Below are 16,841 nucleotides of genomic sequence, written 5' to 3'. Positions count from 1 at the left end.
ATTTCCTTTTCCTTCACAATTTCATGGATAAGAGATTCATTCTAACTGTAGATCTGAATAACCTCAGTATATCATTTGTTTTTTTACTTTCCTTATGAAGTTAAGAACTTTAACCTTTTTACTTAAAGAAAATGCTGTCTGGCCTCTCTGTCACATCTGAACTGCCAGCATCACTGCTCTTGCACTTTGGGGTCATCATTAAGTAAAATAAAGGTTACTTGAACACAAGCACTGTGATACCAAGACAGTCAATCTTAAACTGAGAGGAATAAATGACTAACAAGCAGGGAATGGAAATAGCATGGATATGGGGACAAAGGGATGAGTCATGCCTGGGCAAGACTGAGAGGGACTTGTGAGATTTCAACACAGTTCTCAGAATGGCAGGGAATGTAAAACTTATGAATTGTTTATTTCTGGAATTTTCCACTTAATATTTTCAGACAGTAATTGACTTCAAGTAACTGAAACTGAGAAAAGCAAAACCACTGATGAAGGTGGAGGACTGTAATAGACATGACATGGGTATGCCATATTTTATGCAACAACTACCTTTGTCATAATTTTTAAACTGGGATCCTGTTCAAATCAATCACTTAAGCTTCTTCCAGAAACACTTTATAAAACAGACATCTGATTGTGTTACTCTTCTGCTTTAAAATATCAGTGTGATGTGATTAAAGAGATTCTAAAATATGGCAAATGGGTGAATACTCCTAATTCCTGCCATTTAAAATTGGCTCTTAAAACAACATAAATAGCAGAATAAGAGTTGTTTCTTTCTTTTTTAAAATATATTTTATTGATTATGCCATTACAGTTGTCCTATTTCCCCCCCTTCATTCCCCTCCACCCTGCACACCCCTCCCCCACCATTCCCCCCTTTCCTTTATGTCCATGCGTCTCAAGTTCTTTAGATTCTACATTTCCCATACTATTCTTGCCCTCCCCCTGTCTATTTTCTACCTACCATCTATGCTACTTATTCTCTGTACCTTCTCCCCCCTTCTCCTCCTCCCACTCCCCTGTTGCTAACCCTCCTTATGATCTCCATTTCTATGGTTCTGCTCCTGATCTAGCTGTCCTCTTAGTTTGATTTTGTTTTAGGTGTGGTTGTTAATAACTGTGAGTTTGCTGTCTTTTCACTGTTCATATTTTTATCTCCTTTTTCTTAGATGAATCTCTTTAACATTTCATATAATAAGGGCTTGGTGATGATGAACTCCTTGAACTTGATCATATCTGAGAAGCACTTTATCTGTCCTTCCATTCTAAATGAAAGTTTTGCTGGATAAAGCAATCTTGGCTGTAGGTCTTTGGATTTCATGACTTGGAATTCTTCTTTCCAGCCCCTTCTTGCCTGTAAGGTCTCTTTTGAGAAATCAGCTGACAGTCTGATGGGAACTCCTTTGTAGGTGACTATCCCCTTATCTCTTGATGCTTCTAGGATTCTCTCCTTCATTTTGGTCTTGGCTAATGTAATTATGATGTGCCTTGGTGTGTTCCTTCTTGGGTCAAACTTCTTTGGGATTCTCTGGGTTTCCTGGATTTCCTGGAAGTCTATTTCCTTTGCCAGATTGGGGGAGTTCTTCTTTATTATTTGTTCAAATAAGTTTTCCACTCGTGGCTGTTCTTCCCCTTGTGGTACCCCTATAATCCGGATGTTGGAATGTTTAAAGATGTCCTGGAGATTCCTAAGCCTCTCCTCATTTTTTAAAATTCTTGTTTCTTTATACCTTTCTGTTTCTTTATACCTTTCTTGTACCTTTATACCTTTCATTTTTTTCTTCCTTCTGCTCCACTCCCTTGATTTGAGTCCCAGTTTTCTTTCTATCACTATTGGTTTCCTGTGCATTTCCCTTCATTTCAATTAGTTTAGCCTTCATATGTTCCTCTAATCTGTGACTATAATCAACCAATTCTGTGAGCATCCTGATGACCAGTATTTTGAACTGTGCATCTATCTGATAGGTTGGCTATCTCTTAGGTGCTTAGAAGTATTGGTTCTGGGACTTTGAGCTGTTCTGGAGCCAGAATGTTTTGGTCTGTTCATGCCTGTTTTGCATGGGGTGGGGAGCCTTAGGTGTTCACCAGGACAGAGCAACCCAGGTCTCTGGGTTGTGACACTATATGTGAGGGCGGGGTCAGAGAGGGGCAATGGTGCTTGTTCCACGCTCTCTCTCAGATTTCGGTCCCCTCTGCTGCTTCCTGCAAGCAAATTGGGCCCTTCTGGTGCTGTTCCCAGATGTGTAGTCTTGTGCATCTTCTAGGACTCTGTGGGTCTTTCCAATGAACCCTCTGTGAGCCTGGGAGCTTCTCCGGGCATCTCAACCCTGAAAGTTTTTCCAATTGGTGCTTTTAGGCTTTAATTCCCATCGCTGGAGCCCTAGCCTGCACGGTCTGTCTCATTGCTTGCTCTTTTGCCTGGTTTATCTGCACGCGAATGTGTGATCACAGTCAGCCAGCTGCCTTGTGCCCCCACTGGGTCTGCCCATTGCCACCCCACACCTGGGATCTGCCAACCACCGCCTGCATGCCTGGGTCAGTATGGCAGCCACCGCTTTTTCCTGTGTGACCCCCTCCACCAGCCACTGACTCTGCCCCTCTTACCAGTCTGCATGAATGGTTTGTTGCTGTCAGACTTCTGTACAGTTCAATTTTCTGTGTTTTGGTTGCATTTTTGTTACTAAAACTTTGTTGTCTTTAAACTTGGTTGTGCTAGGCACAGTGTTTCCACCTATGCCTTCATCTTGGCTGGAAGTCCAGAAGCAGTACAAGAGTTTTGATGGAAACTGGAATTGTGCTGAAAGCTTCAGAGGAAAGACAGATCTGAGGTTTCCTTCCTTGGATTGAGGCAAAGATTTAACGACTTCCCAAGTGGAAATGAATGGTAGACACCATTGGGTGTCCTTGGTGGACACTGCCCCATCTTTCTGACCCCAAGAGACCTGAAGCAGAAGTACATAGTTGGCCTGATTTCATCTCAGTTTGAGTGATTGAAACAAAACTATCTGTCCCAGTGATCAAAAGAAAACCATTGGACCCAGTGGTATGAGATTATAGTTCCCAATGGAGGTAAGTGTATTTATGAGTTCATCCCACCAATGTGCAAAATAGAAAGCCATTTTAAAATGGTACTGATTATCAAGAGTTTAGAAGATGGCAGCATAGGTAAACATAGCTCACCTTCTCATACAAACACATCAAAATTACAACTAAACTACAGAATAACCATTATTCAGAGCCACCAGAAACTGAGCTGAATGGAAGTTCTACAACTGCAGAATTAAAGAAGAAACCACATCAAGAGTGGTAGGAGGGGTGGAGACACAGAACAAGCTGGTCCCATACCCACATGTGGTAGATAAAAATTGGGAGGGATATTTCAGGAGCAAGGAGTCCCAGCCCAAAACAGGCTCCCCAGCCCAGGGTTCCAGTGCCAGGAAGATAAGTCCCCACAATTTCTGGCTGTAAAAACCAAGGAGAGAAAACCAATTGAGGCTGTGGAAGACAGAAACTTCTGGAGCCCCAGGCAGTTCCCCTTAAAGGACCCATGCACATATTTACTTGGACTCACTTCCTCCTGCTCCAGCACCAAGGCAGCAACTTAAAAGGCACCAGGGGCATATTGGGAGGAACTGAAGTGTCTGGCATCAGAACAAGAGCTGGGGAGCAGCTTTCTCCTAAACAGAAGTGCTGGCAGAGGCCATTGCTTCTTTTCTGAGCCATCTACCCCCACCCCCCCACCCAGACCTGGCAGTTGGGTGCCATATATGAGAGTCCATAAACCTGGCTCACACTGTTTGCTCTGCCTTGAGGCTCTGCCCCACTCAACTTTTGGGGCCACCCAAGTTGTTTTCAGTGGCCTTTTCATAGGAATGGTTTGTCTTGGCTCATGCTTCATATTTTCCTAACTTCTCTCAAACAAGCAGTATCTGGCTTCAGCAAGCCCTATACCTCTTGCAACAGCTGGATTGGTTCACAGCTTGACCTTGGTTGGGTACCTCCAAACCAGCACAAGTAGCAACCATCTGCAGATCACTCTGTATTTATGCCTGATGGCTCCAGGCAGAACATAGACTGTGGCTAACTTTGGCCTGCAACCTCCCAGGAGGCTCCAGAGGCTATGCATCCAGTAGATAGCTATTGACCACATCAGAGCACCACCATCCAACCACTTTCATAAGTGATACACTCAAGGGATGGACCCAGAGGGCACCAGAGCACTGCTGAAGTAAGTCCAGCTCTGTGGAGTGGGCCCCTGCACAGTTGATCCTCCACAGTGGTCAGAGGTTGGTAGTCAGTGGTCATAGCCAGCCCTTGAAGCTAATCAGCCTGGATGAATTCTTCCCATTGACCTTCCAATAGCAGTCAAGTCTCAACTACAAGAGGAAGGTATACACAGCCCACATGGTGGGTGAGTCTCAAGTACTAAGCTTGGGTAACAGAGGAGGCTGTGCCACTGGATCCTCCAGGACACCTACTATATTAGGCCCTGATACCAAGCCAGGAAGCCATAGCAGCTCTACCCAGTACATAGAAATAAACACAGGGAGGCTACCAAAATGAGGTAACAAAGAAACATGGCCCAAATGAAAGAACATAAAAAAACTCCAGAAAAATAACTAAACAATATGGAGACAAGCAATCTACTAGATGCAAAGTTCAAAACAGTGGTTATAAAGATGCTCTATGAACTTAGGTAAAGAGCAAATGAACTCAGAGAAAACTTCAACAGCTTAAAAAAGGACATGGAAACCATAAAAAAGAACCAGTCAGAAATGAAGGATACACTAACTGAAATGAAGAACAATTTACAGGGAATCAAAAATAGAGTAAATGAAGCTGAGAGTCAAATCAGTAATTGGGAATGCAAGGAAGCCAAAAACACCCAATCAGAACAGCAAGAAGAAAAAAGAAACCCCCCAAAATTAAGATAGTGTAAGGAGCCTCTGGGACAACTTCAAGTGTATCAACATTCTCATCATGAGGGGTGGCAGAAGGGGGAAAGAGAAAGCGAAAAAATTGAAAATCTATTTGAAAAAAGAATGACAGAAAACTTCCCTAATTTGATGAAGGAAATGGACATACAAGTCCAGGAAGCACAGAGAATCTCAAGCAAGATGAACCCACAGAGGCCCACACCAAGACACATCATAATTAAAATGCCAAAGGTAAAGACAAAGAGAGAATCTTAAAGGCAGTAAGAGAAAAGCAGTTAGCCTACAATGGAGCTCTCATAAGACTATCAGCTGATTTCTCAAGAGAAACTTTACCAGGCTAGACGGAGGTAGCAAGAAATATTCAAAGTGATGTAAAGCAAGGACATACGGCCAAGATTACTCTATACACAGCAAAGCTATCATTTAGGATTGAAGGATGGATATAGAGCTTCCCAGGTAAGAAAAAGTTAAAGGAGTTCATCATCACCAAACCAGCATTACGTGAAATGTTAAAGGGTCTTCTTTAAGAAGCAGAAGATCAAATACACAAACAATAAAATGGCAATGAGTACACATCTATCAATAACTAAATCCCAAAAACAAAATAAATGAACAATTAAAATAGAAACAGAATCATAGATACAGAGAATGTTTTGTTGGTTGTCAGATGGGAGGGGTCAAGGGATGGGAGAAAAAGGTGAAGGATTAAGAAGTATAAACTGGTTGTTACAGAATAGTCATAGGGATATAAAGTACAGCATATAGCAGCCAAAGAAGAAATATGAATGATGAATGGACATGGACAATGGTGTGGAGATTGTCTGAGGTAGTCAGTTGGGAGGTCTGGGTAGAGGGGGGCCAAGGGGGAAACATTGGAGCAACTGTAATAGCATAAACAATAAAATACAATTTAAATTAAAAAAAACAATAATGATTATTCACAGAAAATCCATAACAACTATAATATTCAGCTGAAGCAATTTCTGTCAAAATCATCATTCTCAGCATTACTTTGGAGACCTTAACTAATGTAATATATTAATTATTATTTATTATTTTAAATTAATTAGTCTATTCAAATATTGGGAAAGAAGAGGCAAAATTATATTATTCCCATATGATATAATTGTGCATTTAGAAAATCCAAAGACTCTACTAAAAACTATTTCAAATAATTAAATTTTGGTAAGGTAGAAAACATACTTAAATATATAATAATAAATAAAATTTTCTTCATTCCAGCAGTGAAGAGTAGGATGTGAAACTAATAAAAAATAATAATTCTATTTGTGGTAGATAGAATAATATGCCCCCCACCCCCGAAAAGAGGCCCACATACTAATCTTGAAAACCCAGGACTATATTGCCTTAAATGATGAAGGAATTTGGCAGATACGATTAAGTTAAAGACCTGGAGATAAGGTGAGTCCAGTGTAATTACAATCCCTTATTCGAGGGAGGCAGAGTCAGTCTAGGAGTGGTAGTGGTAAAAGCTGAGGCAGGAATGATTCAAGAAAGGGATCAGGAGCCAAGGAGCACAGGTGCCTCCACCAGCAGGAAAAGGCAGGAGATGGATCATCCCCTGCAGCCTCCATAGGGAACTTAGCCCTTGGTGTTACAATTTCTGACCTCCAGAATTGTAAGGTAATACATTTCTGTTGTTTTAAAACCACTAAATCCATGGTAATGTGTTACAGCAGCAATAGAAAATTGTTTATGACAAAAACTATAAAATGCCTATGAATTAATGACTCATAAGAACTACATGAAGGAAACTAAATTCTCATTGAAGGGCATAACATAAGGCCTGAATAGTTAGAGTGAAATATTATATTCCTGAGTAGGAAAACTTGATATCTTGAAATGTCATTCCTTCACAATAATATGTAACTTTCAGTAAATTGCAATCAGAATTCCCAGAGAGCTTTTTAGGGGGAAAGAGAGGGAAATAAGTAGCTAAAATTATTGTAAATGGAAAAAATAAGAGAGAATAGTCAAGAAAACAATGAAAAAGTATGGAGTAGTGGGACTTATCTTACCAAATATTAAAATTTACCATAAATTAATTGAAATCAAAATAGTACCATAAACTATTGTGTCCAAAGATAAAAGATGTTTGGATATCATGCTATGGTTATGTAAGATGCTCCCCTTGGGAAAAGCTGGGTGAGAGGTTCCTAGGACTTTGTACCATTTTTACAACTTCCTGATAGCCTCTAATTATTAACAAATTAAACTGCTTTAAAAATGATAATCTGGGGAGGAAAGGGACCTGGGGAAGGGAGCAGAGTTGCCACCGCAAAATATGCCTTTTAGGGGTATTGATTATTTTAAGTTGCTTATTTTTAAGAAACAAAAGACCCAGGAAAAAACTTTTACTATTCCCCTTACTGCCTAAAACACACTGAGACAGAAAACCTGCTCTGGAAAGGGAGTGATCCTCACAGAGAATTAGAGTTTAATCTGAGTGTGATAGGGAGGAATTCAACAAGGCCCAGTCAAATCTTCTCCTTGTCCCATTGTTTAAAGCTGACCCAACAAACATTTGTTTGTTAAGCATTAACTCTTTCATGCCCTTGTAAATTGCCTTTCTTCTCTTTATTTATTTTTAAACAGGGAAATTTAATATATGGTATTGTACACTGATATTTATTAGTTATCTATTGCTATGTTACAAGTTATTCCAAAACTTAGCAGCCTAAAACAATAGGCATTTATTATTGTGTTAGTTGGTTCAGGCTTTTATAACAAAATACCAGAGACGGGGTAGCTTATAAACAATAGAAATCTGTTTCCCATAGTTCTTTTTTTAAAATATATTTTATTGATTATACCATTACAGTTGTTCTATTCTCCCCCTTCATTCCCCTCCCCCCGCACACCCCCTCCCCCACCATTCTCCCCCCCTTAGTTTATAACCACGTGTCTCAAGTTCTTTATATTCTATATTTCCCCCACTATTCTCCCCCTCCCCCTATCTATTTTCTACCTACCATCTATGCTATTTTCTGTGCCTTCTCCCCCCTTCTCCTCCTCCCACCCTCCTGTTGCTAACCCTCCATGTGGTCTCCATTTCTATGGTTCCACTCCTGATCTAGCTGTCCTCTTGGTTTGCTTTTGTTTTAGGTGTGGTTGTTAATAACTGTGTGTTTGCTGTCCTTTCACTGTTCATATTTTTCATCTTCTTTTTCTTATATAAGTCCCTTTAGCATTTCATATAATAAGGGCTTGGTGATGATGAACTCCTTGAACTTGACCTTATCTGAGAAGCACTTTATCTGTCCTTCCATTCTAAATGAAAGTTTTGCTGGATAAAGCAATCTTGGCTGTAGGTCTTTGGATTTCATGACTTGGAATACTTCTTTCCAGCCCCTTCTTGCCTGCAAGGTCTCTTTTGAGAAATCCGCTGACAGTCTGATGGGTACTCCTTTGTAGGTGACTGTCCCCTTATCCCTTGATGCTTCTAGGATTCTCTCCTTCATTTTGGTCTTGGCTAATGTAATTATGATGTGCCTTGGTGTGTTCCTTCTTGGGTTCAACTTCTTTGGGACTCTCTGAGCTTCCTGGATTTCCTGGAAGTCTACTTCCTTTGCCAGATGGGGGAAGTTCTCCTTTATTATTTGTTCAAATAAGTTTTCCACTCGTGGCTGTTTCTTTCCCCCTTCTGGTACCCCTATAATCCAGATGTTGGAACGTTTAAAGATGTCCTGGAGGTTCCTAAGCCTCTCCTCATTTTTTTGAATTCTCACTTCTTCATTCCTTTCTGGTTGGATGTTTTGTTCTTCCTTCTGGTCCATTCCATTGATTTGAGTCCCAGTTTCCTTCCCATCACTATTGGATTCCTGTGCATTTCCCTTCATTTCAATTAGTTTAGCCTTCATATGTTCCTCTAATTTATGACTGTGTTCCTCTAATTTGTGACTATAATCTACCAGTTCTGTGAGCATCCTGATAAATAGTGTCTTGAATCGTGCTTCTGGGAGGCTGGCAATTTCTCGGTCGCTTAGAGTTATTGGCTCTGGGACTTTGAGTTCTTCTTGCACCATCTTTTAGGCTGTTCATGCCTGTTCTGTAGCAGGATCAGAGCCCTAAAGTGTTCACTAAAACAGGGCAACTAAGTCGCTGGGTTGTGACGTTGTATGTGGGGGCGGGGTCAAAGAGGGACAATGGCTTCTCGTCTGCCGCCTGCCGCCTCGGCCCTGCACCGCAGCCACCACCGTCACCAGGCCCACGGGTTTCGTTCCACTGCAGGCGAGTGTGCCACTGCCGTCAGTCCTCCACCACTGGGTTCACCCCCTGGGACCTGTGTGGTCCATCTCACTGTGCGCGAATGTGTGACTGCGGTCAGTCTTCCCCGCACCCCAACTGGTTCCGGGCTGCCTGTGTGCCTAGGTTGGGGGATCTGTCCTGCCCGACCCAGCTCCGCTGCTGGCTCCACCTCTCTTACCATCCCCGTGGAGCGATTCATAGTTGTCGGACTTCTGTATAATTCCGTTTTCTGGTCTTTGGGTGTGTCCTAGTTCTCCAAACCTTTGTTGTGTTCAAACTTGGTTGTGGGATAAGGCACAATGTCTCCACCTATGCCTCCATCTTGGCGGAAGTCCTGCCTTTCTTCTCTTTAAAGTCAGAGATGCCTGCTTCCCCTCATTAGGTCACAATGATGTGTATATCCCATTTACCTCACTGTCTAGAATTCTCATGCTTACATGAATTTCCTGTTTAAATCATATTAAAACTTGATTTCTCTTGTTAATCTGCCATATGTCATTATTTATCCAGCCAGCCATTAGAGCTGGGAGAAGAAGTCCCTGTCCCAAAACAATCTTTGCAAACACATGACTAAAGATTAGCAATTACTAATACTCAAATAACCTTTACCAATTAATAACAAAGAGACAACTGAATAGAAAAATAAGCAGGCAGTTCACATAAGGGAATATGCAAATTGTCAATAAGCATATGTTAAGATGCTCAATGTCCATAGAAGCCAAGAAAATTCAAATTAAACCATACAGCCTGCTTTCTGTTCATTATATTTGCCAAAATTTGCAAATATGAGTAATAATGCTCAATTCTAGCTGGCAGTGTTGACAAATAGAAATTGCTACAGCCTGAGAGAAAAGTAATCTGGTCACACACATTAAAATTTTAAAATGCAATCATTCTTTAATCCAGATATCCTCCCTTTGGGAATCTATTTTACTGAAATGAAAGGCCCGATATACCCAGACTCATTCCCAAGGAGATATACCACAATATTTCTTTTAATTGCTAAAAACAGACAACTTGAATGCCCACCAGTCAAGGAGTGGCATAAATGAGTGAGTTAAATCTAATTCATCTAAAGGGATGTCCATATATTCTTAAGGGGGCAGGGGAGGGAAAGCAGGTTGCAGACTGATAAGTATATTACACCATCTTTTGTAATCCACACCAGAACACCTAAGCAAACCAACCAACCCTGAATATGGGAAAGGTATGTCAGGACACCCACCTGATTACTATATCCCCAGCAACCTCCGAGATAGAAGAGGGCAGAAATCATGACTCTTTTTCCCTTTTTAAATAATTTTTAAGCTCCTTAAAATAAACTTGTATTATTTTAATTCTTTAAAATCCTATGAAATAAAAAAATGTTGATATGTCCCAATCAGCTATAAGTGGCAAACTCCTCAATGTAACATATAAGGTTTCCATGGGCTAGCCCCTGCCACTTCAGTGACCACATCTGTCCACATTTCTTCTACATACAGTATTTTGGCTACACTAAGCTATAGTACTTATAGTTTCTTAAGTATGACACCTTGTGTCTTATCTCCATATTTTGTACACTCCCATAAAAAGTTGTTCGTTTTCTTTTCCACTGGGTGAATTCCTACTCATTCTTCAAAACCCAACTTAGATGACCCTGCCCCACTCTGTATGTACCTCAGTAACAACCTTATTGAACTTTCGATATACCTTATTGAAATTATCCATCCTGGCTGTTATGGCTCAATTGGTTGGCATTTCAACCTGTGGACTGAAAAGTTGCAGGTTCCGTTCCTGGTCTGGGCACACGCAGGTTTTGGGTTCCATCCCCAGTAGGAGCACACATGAGAAGACAACCAATCAATGCCTCTCTCTCTCTCTCCTTTCTCTCTCTTTCTCAAAACAATACAAATGTCCTTGGGTGAGGATAAAATAATAATAATAGTAATAATTTTTAAAAAAGATTTTCTGTGCGTACATGAATGTGCATGTCTGTGGTGTCATGCTTCACTGTGGTTGGTCAGCATGTAAGAAGTTCTTATGCTTGCTAAATACATTAAAATTAATCAAATTAGTGTTTTATAACTGCTTTGTTTTTTGAGCTAACAACAGCATCATGCAGGCTGTATTTGATGATTTGTGTTTTTGATGGGCTAATGTGGGTGCAACATTTTATAAATAGGCTAACACAGTTTGATTGACTCTGTCAAAAGTTGAGACACTTTAAGTCACAGCTTTCCAATAGCTAGAATTCATTTTCAGTCTGGGCTAAATTCTTGAATAGGGAATGAGATATGAATATGAATATGCAGTTGTGCTGTTTCGAAAGCTCAATCTTCACTTCCACTTCTTTGTCTCTCCTCCATAGCACATGTGTTATAGCTCCTGTCCTAGCCCTTCCTCTGCTCTGTTCTGTGTTGCAGAACAGCTGACTCATGGAGCCTGCATCTCCAGGCTCTTGTCCCAACTGGCTGCCAGTTGAACTCAGCTGATGGCAGGTCCAGGTGGGGGACTGGAGAGCAGCTAGAAGGGAGAAGCCAGGGTACCTCCATCTGTCTCTGCTTCCATCAACTGCCTCTTCTCTCATTCCTCTGTGCCTCTAAGCCTCCATGCGACCTCTCTGTCCTTATTCCTCATCTTTTGGGTGCTTCAGACAACTGGTCCATGGTTTATTACACTAGTCCATGGTTTTATTACCGCCTCCCTTTGTCCCCACAGTCTCAGATGGCACTGACTTCCTGGTGTTGCTAATCTCTGGGTTACCTCATGTATCAATTCAAACTGATTGTGAAACAAACTACCCAAAAGTTAATATCTTAAAACAACTACCATTTATTTGTAGCTCACAAATCAAGAGGTAGCAATTTAGACTGGGATCAGCTGGGTAATTCTTCTGTTGGTCCTGGCTGGGTGCACTCATACACATGCAATCAGCTGCCAAGGCAACAGGGAGCTGAACTTTGCAAGCTGGCTGGCCATCATCTGGGGCAATGGTGGGTCCATTTGTCTCTTGCATCAGCCAATATTCTAGCCCAAGAATACTCGGCTGGCAGCTGGTTCCAAGAAAGAGAAGGCAAATGGGAAAAACCTCTTGAGGCTCAAGCTTGGAACTTATACAACATTGCTTCTCCCAAAGAGAGTCAGAAGACCTGCCCAGGTTTAAGAGGTAAAGAAATAGATGCCATTTCTTGATGAGAGAGGAAAATTAATGGCCATTTTTTAACTCTATAACACCCTATCATCATCTCATTCATCACCTATATAACCACCTGCATACATTTCCTCTGTAATAAATACTGGAAGTTATTTCTGTTTCTCTAGTTAGACTTGTGTGTATATTTGAATGTGTTTGGGAGACAGGGGGTAAGAAAACCTACTGGGGTCTCCTTGGGTTCAAATGTTTCTATCATTCACATCACCTCCCTAGGCTTCCTTAGAATTAGTCAATATGACAATACAGATAAGTCACAAACTCAGCAAAAATGAGTTGAGTGTCTACCATGTAGCAGACATAATGCTGGTACTGTGGGCTGGGACGGGAGGAAGGTGGGATGGTACACAGAGTGAGGAAGTCATGGTACCTGCTTCACATGAGTTATAAGTAGTGCCTGGAAGGCCAGACACATAATAAGTAATACAGGGGTTTGACGGGGAATAGGCGAAGGATGACAATGCCACTAAGATGGTAATGTGGCTTATAACCTAGTGGGGAACAATAAATACTTGGCTGCAAGTTTTCTTGGTTTGCCTCTCCAACCTAAAAAGTAAGCTCCATGAAAGCCTAAATCTTATCTATGTCTCTCACCACTATATCCTCTCCATTGCCTATCAAAAAACCAGCACCCAGTACCTGGTGAACAAAATATTTACTAAGTGCTTGAGTAAAAGGTATATATGCAGTACTAACAGAGCAGATGAGAAAGAAGTTAACTCTGAGAACTGAGGAAATGCTTCATAAAAATAGATGATTCCTAAAATTTTGACTGAGAAAGAGTTGTCAGATTTTGGCAGCAGAGAAGGACACTGAAAGGAAACCGAAGGATCAGCATGAGCAATATCAAGGAGTGCTGGGGGTGGGTTAGCCTCCCTGGGGGTGATGGAGCCCCTCTCTGGGTCATCCTGTTACGATCATCACCATACACACACCCTCGAAGGTTGTTTCTCTGAGCCCATCTCACTGAATAAGCAAAAAGTGATCTGAGGCCTCAGCTGCTCAGACTTGGCAAATAACAACACCACTGACTTTCAGGTTTTGTGAAAATTCCTCCTCAGTATAGGTGGGATTAACTCTGCATGGATGGGTACAATGTGAGTTTGGACAAATTTCTCCTTATGATTTGGGTGTTTTTTAATGTGTGCCCAGAGGCTCCTGCAATAAATCCCTTTTTAGAAGCTAAACAAACACACTGGGAGGGGGAGAAACAGCTAGAAGCAATGGACATGCCTCCTGGGGAAGCTTGGTTGACAGGGAAGACATCTGGACCCAAGGAGGAGAAGGATCCTGTCAAGAGAGAGCTCAGCTCAAAGATCTTAACCTAACCACCCTCCCTGCTTCTCCAGCAGGGAAATGAGCCAGCCCTCTATTTTTTCTGTCTGGGACTCCAGAGAAGGCCAAAGGAAGTCCCACGCAGGATAGTACAATTAAGCTGGGAGAGCCTGCAGCCCTCCTTCTTCAGTAGATCAGGCAGGCCTTGAGGTAGTCTCTAGAAAGGGAAGCTGTAGCGGTCCTTGCTGTGATACTGGTTCTTCAAGTGCAAGGTAATTCAGAGTGAAAGTTCCCAACCTTAAGGCTGAAGCCATAGAGTGAGGCTCTACTTCTCTTCTGCCTCTATGCTGCCAAACCCTGTTGCTTTCTACTAGTGTTCCTAACTCATTGCCCTTTAGGTTTTCTGCAGTTAGATTAATGCTTTGGTGGCGTTTCTGCTCTTATAGTGTAGTTTGGGGGATTATGTAAGGTGACGTTTGTAAAACAATTTGCCATGAGGCTAACATGTAGTAAGTACTCAATAAAAGTTACCTATTATGGGATGAATTGTGTTCCCAAAAATTCCCGTTAAAGTTCTAACCCCCCAGGGCCTCAGAATGTGACTGTATTTGAAGAGAGGGCTTCTAAAGAAGTGACTGAGTTAAAAATGAGTGTATTAGGGTGGGCCCTGATCCAATGTGACTGGTGTCCTTATAAGAACAGGGAATTTGGACACACAGACACCAGGAATGCCCAATGCACAAACCACACTTATAAACACCTTGACTTTGCACTACCAGCCTTCAAAACTGTAAGGAAATAAGTTTCTATTATTTAAGCCACCCTGTCAGTTGTACTTTGTGATGGCAGCCCAGGCAGACTAATACCTCAACCTAGTGTTATTATTTTTACATCCAGATGCAAAGCTGAAAACCAAGGTACCTTTGTTTTCCATACTGATAAAAATTCCCAGACCATTTGTGCAAAGGAAGCCAATTGTGTAGAGGAAACCAAAGGCCACATTCCTTTTCTGCCCTGCTGCATTGGCTGGCTGGCTACTGGGATTGTCACTATATGACTTATGCTCTTTCTGGTTTCAGTGTGTGGTGCCGATCTCTGTAGAGACCAAATGATAATTGCTATGAGTCAACAGCATGGAAGTCCTTTAGACGGGGAAACCTGCTCCATTCCCCAGGCCCCAGCTCTTCTGGACGTGCTAAGTGCATATTACCCTGAAATAATGAGGTTCTCTCTTTGACCATGGAAATTTGAGGTTTCCAAATGAGCATGATCATACTCCCATCACCCTCTTGAAAATTTAGAAAGTCAAGAGTCCACTAAGGCAGCTACAAATGTGGTTTTAAACTGGTCCCTTCAGAATCCCACAACTGAAACCTAATTACATATACTTTCTAATTAGTGAAGAACTTGCCCATTCTAGTGATGGCAGAGTTACCAAAAATCCACTCTTAAAAAACATGACTTCTCTCCTCTTCTCCCCCAACAACCTACTCTTCCCTCAGCAGCAGAGAGCTTCCAAACTTTTGCCATGATTTGTAGCCTTGGAAAAGTTACTTTACCTCTGACTCTGGTGAATTACCTGCAAGATGGTGCTAACAACACTAGTTGTCTGAAGGATCAAATGAGATCATTCATTCATTCAAACAATATTTATTGGACTTCTGCCAAGATGGAGGCATAGGTGGAAACACTGTGCCTTCTCCCACAACCAAGTTTGAATACAACAAAGGTTTAGTAAACAAAGACGCAGCCAAAGAACAGAAAATTGAACTATACGGAAGTCCGACAACAACGAACCCTTCAACGGGACGGTAGGAGGGGCAGAGCCAGCAGTAGAGCAAGGTCAGGGAGGAAAGATCCCCTGACTCAGGCACACAGGCAGCACTGACCCAGTCTGGGTTCGGGGCAGACTGACCTTGGTCGCACATTTGCACACAGTGAGACAGACCGAGCAGGCCCCAGCGGGCAAACCCAGTGGTGGAGGGCTGACCGAGGTGGCACATTCGCGTGCAGTGGGACGAAAGGCACGCACCCCAGTGATGGTGGCAGTGGTGGGAGGCGGCAGATGGGACCTGAGACAGACCGAGCAGGCCCCAGCGGGCAAACCCAGTAGTGGAGGGCTGACCGAGGTGGCACATTCGCGTGCAGTGGGACGAAAGGCACGCACCCCAGTGATGGTGGCAGCGGTGGGAGGCGGCAGATGGGACCGCCATTGCTCCTCTTTGGCCCTGCCCCCACGTACAGCTTCACAACCCAGCAACTGAGTTGCCCCGCCCTGGTGAACATCTAGGGCTCCAATCTTCATACAAAGCAGGCACCAATAGTCCAAAAGATGGCTCAAGAAGAACTCAAAGCCCCAGAGCCGATAACTCTAAGCAACCAAGAAATAGCCAGCCTCTTAGATGCATAGTTCAAAACACTGGTCATCAGGATGCTCACAGAACTGGTTGATTATAGTCACAAATTAGAGGAACATATGAAGGCTAAACTAATTGAAATGAAGGGAAATGCACAGGAAACCCATAGTGATGGAAAGGAAACTGGGACTCAAATCAATGGAATGGACCAGAAGGAAGAACAAAACATCCAACCAGAAAGGAATGAAGAAATGAGAATTCAAAAAAATGAGGAGAGGCTTAGGAATCTCCAGGACATCTTTAAACATTCCAACATCGGATTATAGGGGTACCAGAAGGGGGAAAGGAACAGCCATGAGTGGAAAACTTATTTGAACAAATAATAAAGGAGAACTTCCCCCATCTGGCAAAGGAAATAGACTTCCAGGAAATCCAGGAAGCTCAGAGAGTCCCAAAGAAGTTGGACCCAAGAAGGAACACACCAAGGCACATCATAATTACATTAGCCAAGATTAAAATGAAGGAGAGAATTCTAGAAGCAGCAAGACATAAAGGGACAGTCACCTACAAAGGAGTTCCCATCAGACTATCAGCTGATTTCTCAAAAGAGACCTTGCAGGCAAGAAGGGGCTGGAAAGAAGTATTCCAAGTCATGAAATCCAAAGACCTACAGCCAAGATTGCTTTATCCAGCAAAACTTTCATTTAGAATGGAAGGACAGATAAAGTGCTTCTCAGATAAGGTCAAGTTCAAGGAGTTCATCATCACCAAGCCCTTATTATATGAAATGTTAAAGGGACTTAT

The 16,841-nt window shown here is 42.1% G+C and overlaps 1 long non-coding RNA gene across 1 annotated transcript; it reads left to right on the top strand.

The window, feature by feature from the left end:
* Window positions 1-147: 147 nt before the first annotated feature.
* Window positions 148-14,597, top strand: LOC119003990 (uncharacterized). The gene is made up of 3 exons (XR_005070089.1): window positions 148-247; window positions 3,076-3,081; window positions 14,586-14,597. It is a non-coding gene; the product is annotated as an uncharacterized LOC119003990 (long non-coding RNA).
* The last annotated feature ends 2,244 nt before the right edge of the window (window positions 14,598-16,841 follow it).

The sequence above is a fragment of the Sturnira hondurensis genome, unplaced genomic scaffold, assembly GCF_014824575.4.
Source record: "Sturnira hondurensis isolate 20B ecotype Veracruz unplaced genomic scaffold, ASM1482457v3 Scaffold0018877, whole genome shotgun sequence".
Classification (NCBI taxonomy): Eukaryota; Metazoa; Chordata; class Mammalia; order Chiroptera; family Phyllostomidae; genus Sturnira; species Sturnira hondurensis.
Note: the sequence above shows the minus strand (reverse complement) of the source record. Positions and strands in the feature narration are given on the sequence as shown.